Genomic DNA, 17627 nt, shown 5'->3' with positions numbered 1-17627 from the left:
TCAGTCTAAAGTATTTTCTTCTGCATTTCTTTCTTATAGTTCTGCTGCTGACTAATTTAGTTTTCTTTTATCAGAAAGTATTGTTATACCTTCATTCTTATTTTTGCTGGATGTAGAATTATGAGTAAACAGTTCTTTTGTTTTAGTATTTTAAAGCTTTTCATAGCATTTTCTGGCCTCCATTGTCTGATGAAAAGTCAAAGTCATTTCAAATACTGTTCCTCTGAGTGTAATTTATAATTTTCTGTGGTTATTGTGAAAATTTCCTCTTTATCTTTGACTTTCAATAATTTTAAATAATGTATTTTGAGTGCTATAACCATACTTGCAATTTGTTAAAATTCTTCAATGTAAATATTTATATCTTTTTATTAAATTAGGGAACTTTACAACCATTATTTTTTCAAACATGACCAAGTTCAATACCAATAGGCAGGAAGACATCCTTTACATAGAAGAGGTAAAAGTTTATATTTACCAAACAAAAATCAAACCTACCAAATTAGTACCAAAACTTTCAACTGAACTATGCAATGAGTAAAATAATTTTATTCTTATAGTTGATTAAATCTAGTGAGAAAGACATAAAAGTTTCCTGTATTGTGAAAATTTTATGATAATATATTGCATGATCCTGGATCCTTTCTATTTCCATGAATATTCCTTCTTTCTTGCTCTGTTTGATGATAAAAAAAAAACATAAATATCAATGTAATATTACAAAAAAAGACAAAAAACAAAAAATACAGGCCAATATACTTCTTGAGTATACACATAAAGATTCTTTAAAAACTGTTCATAAATAGGAGAACCCAGGTGACTCAATTGGGTAAGTGTCCAACTCTTGATAACAGCTCAGATCATGATCTCATGGTTTGTGAGTTTGAGCTCCCTGTCAGGCTCTGCACTGACAGTGCAGAGCCTGCTTCAGATTCTCTCTCTCCCTCTCTTTCTTGGCCCTCCTTTGGCTTGTGCTCTCTCTCTCTCTCTCTCTCAAAAATGATAAATAAACATTAAAAAAGTATTCACAAATAAATATAATCATATAAAAAGGACAATATATAGTGAAAATGCCAGATTTACCTCAGATATGCTAGGTAGATTTAACACTTTCAGAAAAATTAATCAATGTCATTTACTCTAATAACCAAAGAGAGAAGGGGAAAAACACATGATAATGTAAATAAATGTAAAAAATTGTTTTAAAGAAGTCATTACTCATGATAAAAACCCAGAACAAACTAGACAGAAAAGAATTTCCCTAACATGATTAATGAGGAAAATTACAGCTAACATCATACACAATGATAGAAGACTGAATGCTTTTACCTTAAGACTTGGGACTAGGCTAAGTCCCAACATTGGACTAGGCCAATGTTAATCATATACTGGCAGTCCTAGCCAGTGCAGTAAGACAAGCAAAAAAACTTTAAAAATTCTCCAGATTGGAAAGAAAAAGCAAAACAGTCTTTTTTCATAAATACATGATTGCATTATATATAAAATCCTACACCCTCTATGAAAAAGTACTAAAAATAAAGAATGTATTCAGCAAAACCGTAGGGTAAAAAATCAATATACAGACATTTTTATATGAGAGCAACAAACGTTCTAAACAAAAGAAAAAATCCAATTCAATTAAAAATAGCAACCAAAAATTAAAAAGTTAAAAAGAAAAAAGTGAGTTTAAGCCTCGTGTCGGGCTCTGTGCTGATGGCTTAGAGCCTGGAGCCTGCTTTTGATTCTGTGTCACCCTCTCTCTCTGCCCCTCCCCAACTCTCACTCTATCTCTCTGTCTTTCAAAAAGAAATAAAACATTAAAAAATTTAAAAGTTTAAAAATAGTAACCAAAAAATATGAAATGCTTAAGGATATTTTAACCAGATAAGTACAAAACTACAAAATTATACTGAAAGAAATGAAAGAGCATCTGACATAAATGGTGGTATAAACCATGATCATGAATAAAAAATCTCAATATTGTTTAAGATACCAATTTATCCCAGGTTGAATCTACAGATGTAACAAAACTCCCATATAACAAATATTTTGCAAATTTTGAGAATCTGATTATAAAACTCACATGGAAATGCAAATGACCTAGAGTGACCAAGGTAATCATGAAAAAGTAAAACAAAGATGGAAAAATTGCATTACCTTATTTCAAATCTTACTGTAAAGTTATAATAATCAAGATAGTATAAATTTGACAAAGAGACAGACATATAGCTCAATATATGAACAATATATAGAACAGAACTGAAAGTCCAGAAGTAAACATACACACATACGGCCAATTGAGTTCTGAGGAATGGTTCAAGGTAATTCAAATATGAAAAGAATCCTTTCAAGAAATGAGGCTTCCAAAGAAGGTTGGAAGATGGCGGCAGAGTAGAAGGACCCTGGACTCACCTCATCCCACAAATACAACTAGGTAACTATCAAATCATCCTAAATGCCCCAGAAATTGACCTGAAAACTGGCAGAACAAATGCCACAACTAACAGTAGAAAAGAGGCCACATTGAAGAAAGTAGGAAGTGCAGAGGTACAGCTTGGGAGAGAAACAAGATGGTGCCTACTTCAGTGGGGAGGGAGCCATAATCTCAGAGAAAAGGTGAGAAATCTTTAAAACCTGGAGTTTTAAAGATTAGTGGGCTTGGCTGGGATAGAGCCTGTAGGGTACTGTGCTGCTCTGGGAAAGAAGGCAAACAACCCACAGATATATAACGTGGACACAGTGATCTAAATGGTGCCTGGTGCATGCAGTGAAGAGGTCATTTGCTGATATCAGCACATCCCAGGAGGTGGCATTCACAGAGAGACCCCTTCAGGAACAAAGGAACTGGCTAGCACCATTTCCCTCCCCCACCCCTCAGCATAAGCACAGCACCATCTACAGGAACCAATGAGCACACTGGACACTGACTACCCACACCAAGCCCTGTTCCTTCCCTCCTTGCACTCTGGTGGAATTGTCTCTCCCAGTCACCCTTGTCTTAGTTCCAGTGCAGTGGCCTCCTCGAAAAAAGCAGCCCAAACCCCTGCTCACACCATGTCTTCTGACGCAGGAGTTTTGCAGAGCCTTGGTTCCAGCAGTGGTGGCAACAGATCTCATTTCACAAACAGACCAGAGCATACCTAGTTAAACATGCTGCATTCAGGCCAGGGACCAAACACTGCCCACAACAGGCAAAGAAAGCCTCTGCAGATGACTGGCCTGAAGGATAAAGCAGACAGAACAAAACAGCAGAGCATATGTGACACACATCGAAGACACTCCCAGATGTTTAAGACCCTGGGAACAGGGGACACTACATGGCAGGACACTACAGGAACTCTTCTTCATAAGGCCATCACCCTCAAGAACAAGAGACTTTCCTAAAACACAGGAATAGGCACCGAGACTTAGTCAAAATGAGAAGACAGAGAAATGTATCCCCAAATGAAAGAACAGGATAAAGTTATAGCCAGAGATCTAAGCAAAACAGATATAAGTAACATTCCTGATAGGAAATTTAAAGTAATGATCATAAGGATACTCAATGGACTTGAGAAAAGAGTAGAAGACATGAGTGAGACCCTTAACACAGAGATGAAGAATAACAGCAAAGATAAAGGGCTCAATAAACAAAATGAGAAACAAATTTAATGGAATGTACAGCAGGCTGGAAGAAGCAGTGGAACAAATTAATAACCTAGAAGACAGAGTAATGGAAAGTAATCAAGCTGAACAAAAGAGAGAAAAAATGAATTATGCGAAATGAGAATAGACTTGAGAAACTCAGTGACTCTATCAAACATAATAACATTCATATTATAGGAGTCCTGAAAAAAAGAAGAGAAATGGGAACAGAAAATTTATTTGAAGAGATAATAGCCGAAAACTTCCCTAATCTAGTGACGGAAACAGATATTCAGATCCAGGAGGCTGAGAACTCCCATCAAAACCAGCAATGGCAAATCCACACCAAGACATATTGTAATCAAATTTGGAAAAAAAAAAGTGATAAAGAAAATATCTTACACAGGAATAAATAGGAATAAATGATATAGAAACTAAACAAATAATATAACAGATCAGTGAAACAAGGAGCTGATTTTGTGAAAACAAATAATAAAATTTATAAGCCTCTATCCAAATTTATCAAGAAAAAAAGAGAGGACTCAAAATCACAAATAAGAGAGAAGAAATAACACCACAGAAATGGAAACAGTTAGAAGATAATATTATGAAAAAATATATGCCAAAAAATTGGACAACCTACAAGAAATGGATAAATTCCTAGAAACATATAAACTACCAAAACTGAAACATGAAGAAATAGAAAATTTGAACAGACCAATAACCAGCAAACACATTAAATCAGTAATCAAAAAACTCCCAACAAGCAAAAGTCTAGGACAGATGGCTTCACAAGTGATTTCTAACAAACATTTAAAGAAGAGTTAATACCTATTCTGAAACTATTCCAAAAAATAGAAAAGGAAAGAAAACTTCTAAATTCATTTTATGAGCTAGTTTATACCAAAACCAGATAAAGACACCACTAAAAAAGAGAACTACAAGCCAATATCTCTGATGAATACAGATGCAAAAATCATCAATAAAATACTATCAAACCTAATCCAACAATACATTCACACACACACATTCACTACAATCAAGTGGGATTTACTACTAGGTTGCAAAGGTGATTCAATATTCACTAATCAAAGTGATACATCACATGAATAAGAGAATGGTTAAGAACCATATGATCATTTCAATAGATGCAGAAAAGCATTTGACAAAGTACAACATCCATTCATGATAAAAGCCTTCAGGAAAGTAAGTGTAGAAGGAACATATCTCAACAGGATAAAGTCCATATATGAAAAACTCAGAGCTAACATCATCCTTGATGGGGAAAAACAGCTTTTTCTAAGGTTAGGAAGAAAACAAGGATGTGCACTCTCACCATTTTTCAACATAGTACATGTGGGTCCTAACCACAGCAATCAGACAACAGAAAGAAATAAAAGGCATCCAAGTCAGCAAGGAAGAAGTCAAACTTTCACTACTTACAGATGACATGATATTCTGTAGCAAACTCAAAAGACTCCACCAAAACTCTGCTAGAACTGATCAAAAAATTCAGTAAAGTCACAGGATACAAAATCATTTTACAGAAATCTCTTGCAATTCTATACATCAATAATGAAGCAGTAGAAATAGAAATAAAGAAAACAATACCATTTACAGTTGAACCTAAAATGATAAGATACCTAAGAATAAACCTAACCAAAGAGGATGAAAGACCTATACTTCGAAAACTATAAAACACTGATGAAAGAAATTGAAGGCAACACAAAGAAATGGGAAGACATTCCATGCTCATGGATTAAAAAAACAATTGTTGAAATGTCTATGCTATCCAAAGCAATCTACGGATTTGATACAATCATTATCAAAATACCAACAGCATTTTTCACAGAACTAGAACAGATAATCCCAAAATTTCTACAGAACCACAAAAGACGCTGAATAGCCAAAGTAATCTTGAACAAAAAAGGGCAAAGCTGAAGGCATCACAATTCCGGACTTCAAGTTATATTATAAAGCTGTAGTAATCAAACAGTATGGTACTGAAACAAAAACAGACACAAAGATCAATAAAACAGAATAGAAAACCCAGAAATAAACCCAAAATTATATAGTTAACTAATCTTTGACAGAGCAGGAAAGAATATCCAATGGGAAAAAGATGGTCTCTCTGACAAATGATGTTGGGAAAACTGGACAGCTACATACAAAAGAAAGAAACTGGACCATTTTCTTACACCATACACAAAAATAAACTTAAAAAGGATTAAGACCCAAATGTAAGACCTGAATCCATAAAAATCCTAAAACAGAGGCAGTAACTTCTTTAACATCAATCATAGCAACATTTCTAAATATGTCTCCTAGGGCAAGGGAAACAAAAGCAAAAATAAACTGTTGGGATTACATCAAAATAAAAAGCTTCTGCATAGTGAAAGAAATAATCAACAAAACTAAAAGGTAGAATGGGAGAAGATATTTGCAAATGGCATATCTTACAAAGGGTTAATATCTAAAATATATAAAATACATATCAAACTCAACACCCCCAAAACAAATAATACAATTAAAAATGGGCAGAAGATATGAACAGACATTGCTCCCAAAGAACACATACAGATGCAACAGACACATGAAAAGATGCTCAACATCATTCATCACAGGAAATGCAAATCGAAACCATGATGAGCTGTCACCTCACACCTATTGGAATGGTTGAAATCAGGAACACAAGAAAAAACAGGTGTTGGTGAGGATGTGAAGAAAAGGAAACCCTCTGGCACTGTTGGTGGAAAGGCAAACTGGTGCAACCACTCTGGAAAACAGTATGGAGGATCCTCAAAAAGGTAAAAATAGAACTACTCTATGATCCAGTAACTGCACTACCGAGTATTCACTCAAAGAATACAAGAACACTAAATCAAAGGGATACATGCACCCTTATTTTTATAGCAGCATTATTTTCAATAGCCAAATTATGGAAGCAGCCCAAGTGTCCACTGACTAATAACTGGATAAAGAAGAGGTGGTTTATATACACAATGGAATATTATCCACCCATAAAAAATGAAATCTTGCATTTGCAATGACATGGATGGCGCTAAAGAGTATAATGCTAAGTGAAATCAGTCAGTCAGAGAAAGACAAATACCATATGATTTCAGTCATATATGGCATTTGAGAAACAAATGAGCAAAAGAGAAAAAAAGCGAGAGAGAGAGAGAGAGAGAGAGAGAGAAATCAAGAAACAGCCTCTTAACTAGAGAACAAACTGATGGTTACCAGAGAGGAGGTGGGGAGGGCAATAGGTGAAATAGATGATGGGGATTAAAAAGTGCACTTGCTGTGATGAGCACCGAATGATGTATGGAAGTGTTGAATCACTATATTGTACACCTGAAACTAATATAACACTGTATTTGAACTAACTGGATTAAAATAAAAACTTAAAAAAAAAAAAAAAAAAGAAAAATGAAATAAAATTTAAAAATAAATGTATTTTTCTTTTTTTTAAATGTTTATTTTTTAGAGAGATAGAGGGAAAGAGTGAGGCAGAGAGAGAGACAGAGACAGAGAATCCCAAGCAGGCCCCACGCTGTCAGCACAGATCCCAATATGGGGCTTGAACTCACTATGAGATTACGACCTGAGCAGAAATCAAGAGTCAGACACTTAACCAACTGAGCTACACAGGAACCCCTAGATATGTATTTTTCTAAGAAATAAAAAAGTGAAGAAAAGAAAAGAAGAGAAGAAAAGAAAAGAAAAGAGAAAAGAAGTGAGGCTTCAACAACAGGACATCTGTGCCATAAAAAATAAACCTCCTATTCACTCACATCATACCCCAAAATTACCTTGAAATAAACCATAGAACCAAAGGTAAAAGTTAAAATTATATAATTTCAAGGAAAAAATGTGAGAACATTTTTAAAGTGATAGATAACCCAAATTTTCTTAGATGGGATATCGGAAGCATGAAACAAAAAAAGAAAAATAATAATAATAAACTGAACTCTATCGAAATAAAAAATTATCCTTCTAAGGTCAGATGACTTAAATGCTTAAATGAAATAATAATTTATGCTTAAATGAAGTAAAAATACAAACCACAAATTAAGAGAGGATATGTATGTGTATATGTGTGTGTGTATATGGTCTGACATATATATATACATGTATATATATATATATATATATATATATATATACACATGTGTGTGTGTATATATATGTGTGTGTGTGTATATATATGTGTGTGTATATATATATGTGTATATGTGTATATGTATATGTGTATATGTATATATGTGTGTGTATATATATACACACACATATGACAAAGCAATTGTATGTAGAATGTATAAAGAACATTTACAACTGAATGAGTAATACAATTTTAAAATTTATTAAAAATTGAAGAGTAATTCTTTTTTTAAGTTTTTACTTTAATTCCAATTAGTTAACATACAGTGTAATAATAGTTTCAAGAATAATTCTTAAGATATATGAAATACCAATACACATCATTAGTTGGCAAAGTAAACTAAAACCTCAATGAGATGCAACTATACACATACAAATAGCTACCATGAAAAATGGTGGGATTAAGTGTTGTCAATTACGGGGAAAACACATTGCTGGTGGGGAAATATAATGACACAACCATTTTACAAAAACAGGTGGGCAGTATCTCATAAAGGCAAAGGTACATTTACATATGACTCAGTAATTTCACTCCTTGGGATTTATCCAAGAGGAATGAAAACTTACATCTTCACAAAGACATATGAAAATGCTCACAGCAACTTTATTTATAATAGTTAAAAGCTGACAACTCAATTGTTGATTAGCGGGGAAATGGATGTTATAATATGCAGCACAATGGAATACTACCCAGCTCCAAAAAGGAACCAAGGAAACATACAACAACACTGTGTGGAAGGAAGTCAGAAATGTTATGCTGAGGGAAGGGGCTAGACATAACAGAATACATACTTCATGATTCCATTTATGTGAAATTCTAAAAAGTTCATAATAATGTATGTTGATACCACTAAGGGGCATGAGGGAACTTTTAAGGGTGATGGTATTGTTATTTATCTTGATCAGGAGAGTAGTTTTACAAGTGTATTCGTCTGTCATAACTCCTTGGATTGCTCGCTGTGAATGGAGACTGATTATTCTAAATTTGACAGAAAGAGACTAAAACTCTGCACCTTCATTTGTTACTACCTATTTCATATCATGAATTAATACTTGGTAATAATTAATAAACTCACATGTCAGGCATTTTTATAAATTCTTTACAGATAGGAATATTTAATAAAGCTGGTATAGAATTTCATTGCTTGGGAGGACACCGAGTGATCTCCCAAGTATTCTTTCAGGTCATTACAATCCTCATCACAACACTGCAGTGTAGGCTAGGCAAGTGTATTTTCCCCGTCATTTTAAAAGTAAAACAACAACAACAATGACGACCTGAAACACATTGAGGTTAAGTAATTTATTAAGCAAAGCCACTTAACTACTAAGGAGTAGATTTGGAAATCTAATCCTGTCATCTTTCTGCTAATCATCCACAAATTTGTGCTGTTGAAGCGAGCACTGTGCTAATCATTCTAAATAATTCACAGGCAATTTGTTTGAACTGAATAAATTGTATATTTTTGAGTAATTCTCAAATTTGGAAATTGATGTTATTTTTTTTTTTTTTGTCCTTGCAGTTTTGGAGGGAGAGGCTTGCATAGTTGACTCATCACTATTTAACTTTGTTCTCATTGTACTGAAGCTATTGTAAACAACTAGTCCATTTGAAACCCACATATGGAGAGAACACTGACTCCCATGGACTGTGTTTATCTTGGGTGGTTAATGATCCTGAATCCAACATCTACCAAGGTTATAGCTCAAGGAGCCTTTCCAAAGCACTCATTCAAGAGATTTTTTTTTTCATTCTCAGAAGCAAATTCTGTATGAAATCTTGCCTTCTGACTCATCTGCCAAGTCCAGCACATTGCATCTTGCCCCAAGGCACCAGACAACGGAGCCAACCCATCAAATTCCTGCCATAAATTTAGCTTAAACTATGAGATTATTTCTCCTGGGAAGGATGTTTCATACCCCTCAAGCAACCCCCCTGATGTTTTAAATATTTTTCTCCTTATATGAGTGCTTATTATTTAAGACCAAGCAAAATATACTTCTGAACTAGATGTTTTATCATTGTGTTTTTGCCTTTGATTTAGATGATCTAGATGTGTGTGTGCTTGCATGTGTGTTTGAAGGAGAGACAGAATTGGAGGAAAGTGAAAGGGAGAGCCAGAGAGGGAGGGAAAAGGGGAGGAGGGAGGAAGAGGAAGAGTGGGGGGGACAAAGGTGGGAAAAGGGAGAAGGAGGGAGGAAGGAGAGAGAAGAGGATATTAAAAATATGTCTATTATCTAGATATTCAGTGGAGTGATTTTTGTGCCAAAAAAGAATGTTTACAGAATGTTTCTTTTTCTTCTGAAACACTTTTGGGGGAGTCTAAAAAGTAATTTACTTTAGGTATAATATATATCTGACTATTAAGTACATGATTTATGGATTAGCTACATTTCCAATGTAGATACTTTTGATGGAATAAATAACTATAATGTGGTAGGCAGAAAATGTCCCCTGCTCCAATATGCCATGTCCTAATCCCTAGAACTTATGAATATGTTACTTGATGTGGCAAAAAGGACTTTGCAAATGTGATGAAATTAAGAATCATGAGAAGGAGAGATAATCCGAGATTATCTAGAAGGGCCCAAAGAAATCTCAGGGGTGGGTCCTTACGAGTTAAAAGGAAAGCAGAAGGTACAGAGGGAAATGTAAAGATGCTAAGCACTGTTGACTTTTGGTTTTTTGTCTGTTTGATTATTTTTTATTTTAATTCTAGTGTAGTTAACATATGGTGTTATATTAGTTTCAAGTGTACAACATAGCGATTCAGCTGGCTTTTGAATGCAGAAGAGGCCACCAGCCATGAGTGCAGGCCCCCTCTAGAAGCTAGACAATTCAAGGGAATAGATTATTTCCTAGAACCTTCAGAAATAATACAGCTCTGGCAACACCTTGATTCTAACCTAGGGAAACCCATTTCACACTTTGGCACTCCAGAACTGTAAGATAGTAAATTTGTTTCCGTTTTAAGCAAACAAATTTGTCGTAGTTTGTTATAGCAGCCATAAGAAATAGACATAAGAATGATGTAGAAAGTACTCCCCCCTCCAGAAAAATGTAGCCTTTATTTACTCAAACATTTATTTACTTCTAGGAAATAAGAGCTTTCCTAATTTCAAGCAGCTATGAGAGAGCTTCTCTGTTCTTCCACACTCATTTGCCAGAAGGTCAAACTGGAAGTCACATATATGTCTATGAATAGAAATTAAAAGGGAAACTCAGATGTTCCAGAAGATGAAATTCTGAACTGTGTTTAAATCTTTCCTAGAAATAGACATTGCCGGGTAGAAATATTCAGATGCTGCATAAATAAGCCTGTAAACATTGGGCAAGATTCATGGAACTAGCAAAAAAACAAAACAAACAAACAAAAAAAAACCCAAAACAAAACAAAACAAAACAGTGAACTGCTTTACCAAATATCACTACTGAGGAAATGTATAAAACATATCACAAAGTATAAAATCATATTTTAATATAAAATCATATTTTAATACAAATGCCAGATTTTAAATAAAGACCTTTAGATTTCCTCATGGTGAGTTTTATTGTTTCTTCTACAATATTCAGATGTCCAAGAAATTTCACAAGAGAACAAGTAAGCAAACTCATAAGAAGGCAGCAAATTCATCACAAGTCAATGGAGCTCTTGAAGGCAAAAAAAAAAAAAAAAAAAAAAAAGACAAGAAGCAAGTGTAAGATTATAAAATGTTAAAAATGAAATTCCATCACAATGTACTCTTTTCAAGCTCTACTGAAAATGTGACACAAATATCAGTGTTAATTACACGTTGTCATATGATTTGAGCTCACTTTAAGCTCATACACTAAAAGGAAGATTCACTGCATGTACAAAATCTGTTGCATGCCTGACTTCCTTAAAACTACAGTTGAACATTTACAGTGCAAAAAAAAAAAAAAAATCAGCAAAGCTCAACTACAGGAAAATGCAAGTTAGTAAGCTTTTGCTTGATGCTTCTGAGTAATAATGTAGAGTCATCAAACTGATACTTAGGAATGATAGACATTATCTTGATAATTTCATTTTAGTTTCAACGCCAAACATTGTGGACAGCATCCATGTTTCTGTTACTATTTTCTAATTTAAGTTAACCATGATGATCAATATTTAGGGTCAAAAGGTAACTGCCCGATTCTATTTCAAGATCTGCCATGTGTCTTCCATTACCACAACCATATTTATGTCATTTACATTCTCTTTTAGAAGATTGTGGCTAAGGGTGCTTCTGCTTTTGTTTTCAATGCCTGGAGTTTTCAATATTTACCATTCATTGTTTTTTATCTGGTTGACTGCGGAAAAGAGTAGGGGAAAGAGTGTGACCAAAGAAGTGTCTATATATATGTATATATATGTATATATATGTGTATATATATATATATATACACATATATATACATATATATATATGTATATATATGTATATATATGTATATATATGTGTATATATATATATATGTATATACATATATATATATGCCCATCCACTTTTCCAACACTCCACCATTATCTGATATCACTTCATGTCTTTAAGATAATCTTTAACATCATTAGCAAAGTCAGTGAAGAGCCTCTGATCATATATAAAGATACCATTTAGGAAAACTTATTGATAAATGGATCATTCTTCCTAATGATGAAAACCATCCAGTTTTTCTACTAAATATTTTTAATTAAATAAGTTCATCTATCCTTACAGGATTCAATACTTTCATATTAAAAAATTAATGGATTCCTGTTGAACACATTCAATACACCGGAACAAGGCTTCTGAAAAAAATCATAATTTTCATTAGTCATGCTCAGCACTGCATTTCTGTGAATTTGTATTTTTTTTCTAAATTCTTCAGAGTGAATTGGCTTTTCTTTCCTTCACTCTCTTTACCTCTATTATTCTTGTTTTATGTACGTGCCTATACTGTGAGTGTAAACATTCACTAAAGACTGTTGTTGGGCGTACCTGGGTGGCTCAGTTGATTAAGCATCGACTTGGGCTCAGATCATGATCTCATGGTTCCTGGGTTTGAATCCCACGTCGAGCTCTGTGCTGATAATTCAGAGCCTGGAGCCTGCTTTGGTTTCTGTGTCTTCCTCTCTCTCTGCCCCTCTCCTGCTCATTCTCTCTCTCTCTCTCTCTCTCTCTCTCTCTCTCTCTCTCTCTCTCTCTCTCTCTTCACTCTCACTCTTTCTCCCCCTCTTCATTCAAAAATGAATAAAAATTTTTAAAAATTATTTAAAAAAAAGACCTTTGTTGGCTTTTTAGCTGCTGCTTTTGTGGCACCAAATCTTTTATTGTCCTTTTCATCAAGGATATTCTTGGTGGTATCTTTGAAATGCCTAAAAGTGGATTTAACTGAACCTGAGATGTTTTTCAGATTTTCTTTCACAGCTGCCTTAGCCTGTTCAATTTCTTCTTTATGATGCCTCACAAAATCCTTGGTAGAATTCTTCATAGCATCAAATTTTTCCTTCACCAAACCCAAAATGTTTCCTTTGACTTATTTTTAGCCCTGTTGTTTCCTCTGCCCTCTTTCTTTTTTCCATCAGTTTCTTGTTTTACATTTCAATCTTTTGCCTCAATATAGAGTCTTTCCCACAAATCAGAATGTTGTTGTTCAAAGTTTAGCTTCTGCTCCAATTTGGTGAGTCCTTCCCACAAGATTTCTATTTCCTTTTTTTCACTCAATACATTGGGAGAGTCTGAGTTGCTATATGACTCACTAGAGTTTCACTGCTGATGTTCCGCCTTTAAAGCCATGGTTATTAGTTGTTCTCTCTCCATTTCCCTCCTTAGCATCTTTGCTTCTGTGAAAAGAGTCTCCCTTTGGTTAAGAAAGCTGTGTGTGTTTAGTTCTTTTTTCCAGATTCTGCTTAAGTTTCTGATTTTCCGTAACCAATTCAGTCCCTGTCCCTTTATCTTCCAATATACTAATCTGTTCTCTTAGTTTCCTTAACTCTTCCTTTAAGGAAGATAAGGCTTTTTCTTCCTTCTACAGAGATATTCTTAAATATTGATTTTATGTATCAGGGTTCTTTTTCTGAGTCTCAAAATACATCCTTCCTTCAGTAAGGGCCCAACATCTTGCAAGGTTTTCCTTCAATGACTTATAATCTATAAAAGATTCTTGTTCCTGTTTCCTGTTGGGAAATATAATCCTTCATATCATTCAGTTCATCTTCATGTATCTTTCTGACTGTTGATGTTTCTGAAGCTGAAGTATGCCATAGAAATATCCAAATCCCATGCCGATTGCAATCACGAATCAAGTATAACACACTTATTGAGACCACTGTTGAACTGCCATTTACACAATTCCTTAGAGGGTTTGGTTTCTTGTTTGGCAAGTAGCTGCTCCTCAGATTCTGAACCAAGAACACTCTTCTTCCTAGCATGCCATCATCTAAAGTCAGGACTAGACTGATAACTGATTTCAATACTATTTGATTCGTCATCACTAGCCTGTGATGAAAACAAAGTTTCTGGATTACAGGATGTATCCTGGCTGCTAGAAAAAGAGCCCATGTTAAAGTCTTCTGGACTCTGTGCCTCTCCAACAATTATAGCTTCTTAATTTCCAATTTCTTCTAACTTAGGTGGCTTATGGTTAACAATATCAGAATCATCACGGACAGCTCCAAAAGAGACATTGTCTTCAGATGACTTTTCTTCTTCTCTCTCAAGTGCTGACTTTGTTTCCTCCAAAGCTGGATCCGCAGTTTCTTCTTCCATTAACACTGTGCCATTTTAGCTACTCTTTCCCTCCTCTGATTGCAATACTTGTAGCTTCTCTTGCTCTAAAGATGTACATTCTGGAGCGAGCTCACAGCTGTCACTGGTTGTACCATGTTCAGAATTCACCATCTCTACATCAGACCCCTCATGATGGATGACAGTCCAACCATAAGATAAATCACTGTCACTGGAATTTTCAGACATTTTTCAGGTCTGAACGGACAGCACTACCTCCATCTTAATGAGGTAGATGCTACAGTGGTGGCGGTCATAGCCTGTAGAAAGTGCTTTGATATCTGTACTTCACACCCAGTTCTAAGCCCTACATGTCTCTGTTTTGTAGTCTTCATGGCTTGGAACTCTAATTAGTGCAACATTGGATTGGCAGCATCAATTTTTAAGGTGACAACACTGAGTTATTTCCAGGAGGGCAGGGATCCCAGCATTAGAGAATATTACCCCTCCTGAAATGTCTGAAATTTGAGAATTTGAGACTATCTTCCACAAGTGCCCTTCTATAGTATCTAAACGCTCAGGGTCAATAAGTGTTCCCAGTAGAGAGTCAGTGCTTAGTAAGTACTTGTTGAATCAATAGTTAGAGAAAATGGCTGCCTATGAATAATTTGTACTAAATGGATTTGATGGATAAAATCACCTCCCTCCTCTACTAGGTGGTCAATGTCTGAGTATCACCTTGTATTTCTGTGAGGTGACGCAGAGTGCACTTTTGAAGAAATGAGAGTGTAATAAGATGCAATTTAAATCTATATGTTTTGGAGGTAAATAGTATAAATGTACTTACCAAACAAGCTTACTGTGAGGAATACATGATTCAGTACAAGCAATGTGCATAGAAACATACCAAATATGTATTGGACACAAAAAGAAGTTGTAGGTAGGCCCCATGAGTTGAAATGGAGTGTTTGAGACAGCAGTGAAAGTGATGTGATTTTATTTGAAGAAAGGCTCCTGAGATACTGAAGATAAACTTCCCTATTAAAACATTTGCCTAGAGCTAGCCCTGGGCATTAAAACAATTGACATTAACACTTTCCTAGTTTAGAGATATTTTTCTTCTTTACCATCTCTTCACACACACATTGGCCTTTGATGAATTTTCTCCATTTTAAAGTCACAGGCTCACAATATTGACCTCATTAGCAAGGGGCAAAGAAAAGCTGCATACTCAGTTGATAATAAAAATTACTGTGGCCTCTAATGATCAATTAATTGAAGTAATATCTGTGAAGTGCTTAAAACAAAGTAAGTAAGCAAAAAATAATGGCTGTTGTTAAATGGCTGCTTGTATATTACTTCAAGTCAGGGTAATGCTGCTCCCATTATTATGCATAGGTTGCTATGACCACTGGACACAGCCACAGTTTGTAGACAGTTCAACTCCAAGAGGCATATTATTTATGAAATGACTGTTCACATCATATCTGTCTCTGAAAAAATTCCATTATCCCTTTTAATGTCCTTCTAACTCTATTTTTATTATTTTTTTTAATTTTTAAATTTTCTTAATGTTTATTTATTTTTGAGAGACAGAGACAATGCGTGAGGAGGGGAAGGGGAAAGAGAGGGAGACACAGAATTAAGAGCAGGCTCCAGGCTCTGGGCTAGGCCCACAGCTCTCTCAGCACAGAGCTCACACGGGACTCGAACCCATGAATCATGAGATCATGATTTGAGCCAAAGTCAGACACTTAACTGACTAAGCCACCCAGGTGCCCCCTCTATTTTTTTTTTTTTTAATATTGATGTATAAGGTACATACAATAAAATTTACAAATTTCAGGCATTATTTTGATAGGTTCTGACAATTGTATACACCATGTAACTACCATTCAAAACAAGATACAGAAGTTTTCCATTATCCCAGAAAGTTCTTCCTTCTCACTCTCAGACAGTAAGAACCTGCCCTATGACTACTTTGGTACCAAAGTGAACCGTTTTCTGATTTTCTTTACCTTAAAATAATTTTGTTTTTTCTTGGACTTCATATACATGGAATCATAGAATTGTATTCTTTTGTGTCTGGTTCCTTTGGTGGAATATAGCATTAGTGAGATTCATCCCAGTTGTGAGTGTATCAGTAATTTCTTACTTTTTATTGCTCAGTAGTATCCCATTGTGTGAATACAATAGGATTGCTTATCCATTTTTTCCTCATAGTAATTGGGTTTCTGCTGTAGGGTTATTATGACAACGTTGCTGTGCATATTCTTGTCAAAGATTTTATGTTGACATATGTTATCATTTTTTTTTCAGTAAATACCTGATTCAAGATGGATAGTAGGCTTAAATACAAAGCTAAAACTATAAATAATCTAAAAGAAATGATAGGTGGATATCTTCAAGCCATTCAGGGAAGCAAAGATTTCTTAGATAGATGCATAAAGCACCAACCAGAAAAGAACAAAATAGATAAATTGGACTTTATCTAAAGAAAATATCCACTGTACATGAAAATGTTATTTAAAAAAAATGAATAGGCAAGCCAAGGAGTAGGAATAAGATATTTTACTTTTTATTTTTAATGTTTATTTATTTTTGAGAGAGAGATATAGAGTTCAGGCAGGGGAGGGGCAGAGAGAGACAGAGAGACAAAATCTGAAGCAGGCTCTAGGCTCTGAGCTGTCAGCACAGAGCCCAATGTGGGGCTCAAGCCCACGAACTGTGAGATCATGCATGACCTAAGCCAGAGTCAGATGCTTAACTGACTGAGCCACCCAGGTGCCCCAAGACATTTTCAATTTGTATAACCAACAAGAATTTTTGTCCAGAAAAAATAGAGAAGTAATACAAATCAACAGTAAAAAGACAAAAGGCCAGTGAAAGGGGCACAAAACATATGATTAGATAATTGACAACACAGATACCCACTAGAGGACTTGTATTACCTAATTTCAGGACTTATTTGACCCTAGAGTATTCTCAAAGTGTGATATTGGCAAAAGGATAAAACACTAAATGTATGAAACAGAACAGATAGCCCAGGAAGAAACTGAGATATATATGTAGTGAATTTCCCTTTTAACCCAAGTCTTCTGCTGCCTTTGGCCCCATTGTCTCTTCAA

At 34.9% G+C, this 17627-nt stretch overlaps 1 pseudogene; it reads right to left on the bottom strand.

Moving 5' to 3' along the window:
• Positions 1-11914: 11914 nt before the first annotated feature.
• Positions 11915-14774, bottom strand: LOC131506112 (cell cycle progression protein 1-like; annotated as a pseudogene).
• Between the last annotated feature and the right edge of the window lie 2853 nt (positions 14775-17627).

This window comes from Neofelis nebulosa, chromosome 3, assembly GCF_028018385.1.
Source record: "Neofelis nebulosa isolate mNeoNeb1 chromosome 3, mNeoNeb1.pri, whole genome shotgun sequence".
NCBI classification, from domain to species: domain Eukaryota; kingdom Metazoa; phylum Chordata; class Mammalia; order Carnivora; family Felidae; genus Neofelis; species Neofelis nebulosa.
Note: the sequence above shows the minus strand (reverse complement) of the source record. Positions and strands in the feature narration are given on the sequence as shown.